Raw genomic sequence first — 3,625 nt, forward strand, 5'->3', positions numbered from 1 at the left:
TCCCCTTATACAACTACATGCGCATAAGACCCTTTATATCGCCGCATGCGCATCAATAAACACCATCCGTATGTCGTCGCATGTGCATCTTGCCACCCATAGACTCTACATAATAACCATAAACTCTCACAATAATCCCACACGTGCCACAATATCACAAAAAGCAATAATATCCCTGAGCCACATCAAGATATAGCCCACAGCTCGACAACAAGATGCACAATATCATGACAATAGCATAAGTGTGCGAAGAATAAAAAATAAAGTATGTTCAAATAGCAAACAACCAAAATTCAAGAAATATTAATAGCTTAAGGTCTAATCCGGTCAATTACCACATATATTCCCATCTACACACTCGTCACTTTATGTACATGTCGTTTCACATAGTATAAACAATGCAAATTGACCAAATCCTAAGGGGAGATTCGCCCACATAAAGTTAGGCAAGATACTTACCTCAAACAAGCTAAGTTAATACTTTAATAAGCTCTTCCCGCGTGAATCAATCTTTGGACGGCTCGAATCTAGCCAAAACAACTCAATAATATCAATAAAAGCCATAGGAAACAAACCCAAATGATAAAGCTAAGATCTTGATTCAGTTATTCAAAGTCAACCAAAAATTTCAACCCCGAGCTCGCACCTTGGAACCCGACCAAATTCACAAATCTTGAATACCTATTCCAATATGGTCAAAATATATGTGTTTCATCCAAACCCAACCTCAAATCGACCCTCAAATCATCAATTTTTACTTTAGAATTTGTTTTACTAAAATGCCCAATTTCCTCACTTAGATTCATCAATCAATCACTAAAATCAAGGTTGGAATCATGAATATTAAGCAAATCCAAGTAAACAATACTTACCCCAATCCAAATCAGGAAAATCCCCTCTAAAATGGCCTAAATCCGAGCTCTATAAACCAAAATGTGATAAAATAACCAAAACCTTTGAAATAGAGTACTTAAGTGATCTGCCCAAGTGTACACATCGCAATCATGGGACCTTTGTCGTGATCGAAAAGGCAAAATCACCGTCCAACTGTTGACCCTTCCACGTGAACGTGAGGGCACCCTCACGAATGCTATGCTCAGCCTGCTGGGCCTACGCGAACACGGTCACATGCACACGATCATGAAGAACAAATGCGTTCCATCCCCTCAACCGGCCATACTTTATGCAAACACGACCTCTCCTACTCGAACACAAAGGCCACTGCCTTACAAGCTCAGCGAACGCGATCTCTCTTTCGCGAACGTGAAAAGCAAAACTCGACTTACACTAAAATGCCTTTCGGGAAACCCATCTGAAACCCATATGAGGCCCCTGGTTCCCCATCCAATCATACCAGCCAATCCAAAGGCATAACACGAACGTACTTGAGGCCTAAAATCCCACAAAAAAATACTGAAACCACGAATTGCACCTCAATTCAACCCTAAGGAAATAATGCAAATTTTTAAATTTAAAACTTACACCGAGCATGCCTAAACAACTCGGATATGGCCTCAAATTTTGCATGCAAGTCCCAAATGACATAACATACGTATTACAACTCCCGAAACCACAATTCAAAGCCGATATCATCGAAGTCAACTCTTGGTCAAACCTATAAACCTTCTAAACCTACAACATTACAAAGTTCGCAAAAACGAACCAATTCAACCTAGGAACCTAGAGATCCAAATATAGAGATATTCCTAAGTCCAAAATCACCATACAAAACTATTGGAACCATCAAAATACTATTTCTGAGTCTTCTGCATAATAGCCAAACTCTGGTCAACCCTTACAACGTAAGCCTCAAACTAAGGGACAAAGTGTCCCAAATCAATCCAACACCTTTTCAAAACCAAACCAACCATCCCCTCAAGTTACATACCACAAATACACATGTGTAAAGCATAAAATAATGTATGGGGGGGGGGGAGGGCTAAATCACTCAAAATAACCAGTCGAGTCATTACACCTTGACGTGTCTTTCCATTTCAATTACTATTATTTTTATTCAGATTATATTTTCGTTTTCTGTTTTCATACTTGTATTTCTATTGTATAGCTCATGACCATGTATTGCCAGTTCTAGGGTTTTTATGTATTTACGCAGATTACTTATGATATTTGGCTTTTGACTCATACTATTTCCATAAATTATGTTATCTTGTTCCTTTATTGTTATGCTTCACTTGCCTAGCAAGTGAGTTAGGGGCCATCAAGATCTGATGGTTGTTTTGGGTCGTGACACGTTGGTATTAGAGCCCTAGGTTCATAGGTTCTATGGGTCAAGAGCAAGTAAAGTAGAGTCTCGTGGATCGATTCAAAAACATTAGTAGTTATATTCGAGAGGCTACCGAACTATTAGGAAAAACATCACTTTCTTTCATTCTTATCATGCGGATTTGTTATTTCTGAAGTTTGAACCTTTACTCCTCTATTATCTCATAAATGGTGAGGACACGTTCCACGAGATTGGCTGAGCAGACACCAGTGCCTCATGTCAAGGTTATGAGAGGCTGAGACCGAGGTACACGTAGCAGTTAGAGCCTCTACTCGAGCAGAATCTATGGATCCACCAGTTGCTCCAGTTAAGGTGCAAGTTCCTAAGTATGTTGAGTCGGTGGAAGCAACTAAGGCTCTAGAGATACCTATTTCTATACTTGGTCTTCATAAGACTTTGGCTCAGATTTTGTGTGTGTATTTGAGCTTGACCCAGGCGGGTGTAATACCAGTTGCACCAGCTACCTCATAGGCTAGGGGAGGAGCCCAAACACCCATAACCCGTACGTATGAGCAGCTAGCTAAGGGTTATTAGACACCGAGAGTTCTGTCGGTGCAACCAGTTATTGCAGCCCAGGCTGAGATTTGACCATCCTTGACTGTTGAGGGGCATAAGAGGATGAAGTGATTTCAAAGACTTTATCCTCCTCATTTTGGTGGTGATCCTACTGAGGATGCATGGGGTTTTCTAGATCAGTGTCAGATTCTACGCGTTGTGGGTCTATTGGAATTTAATGGAGTTGACTTCACTACTTTCCAGTTGACAAGGCCAGTATGCATGTGGTAACACCTATGAGCCGGGCAGTCTAGCTGGCACAACACCACTTACATGACATTAGTTCTTAGTTCTCTTCTTAGAGATGTTTATTCCACCAACACGCAAAGATGAGTTGCATAGAGAGCTTGAGCATCTACGCCAGGAGGGCTTAACTGTGACCCAATATGAGATGATGTTCATTGCATTAGCACGTCATGAAGTATTTTGGGTCCCTACTGAGAGAGAGAGAGTCAGGAGGTTCATTGATGGCCTCAACTATGGTATTCGATATGGTATAGCCTAGAGGCCGATGCTGATGCTAGTTTTCTCCAGGTAGTTGAGATTGACATGAGCTTGGAGCATTTTTGTAGGCATGAGCGAGAGGATCGGGAGACCAAGGGGCCTCATGGTTTGGGTGGTTTTGGTAGTGCCTCGTCTAGAAGCTAGTCACATCATAACATGGGTCTTCCTTTTAGGCTCGCTCAGGCAGCTCATATGATTACTCGTGGTTCGCCAGTTAACACGGTTCATACAATGCTCACCCAAGTCAGTCATCTTTGAGTGCACTACTAGCATAGAGTTCTT

This window comes from Nicotiana tomentosiformis, chromosome 7 (assembly GCF_000390325.3).
Source record: "Nicotiana tomentosiformis chromosome 7, ASM39032v3, whole genome shotgun sequence".
Taxonomy (NCBI): Eukaryota; Viridiplantae; Streptophyta; class Magnoliopsida; order Solanales; family Solanaceae; genus Nicotiana; species Nicotiana tomentosiformis.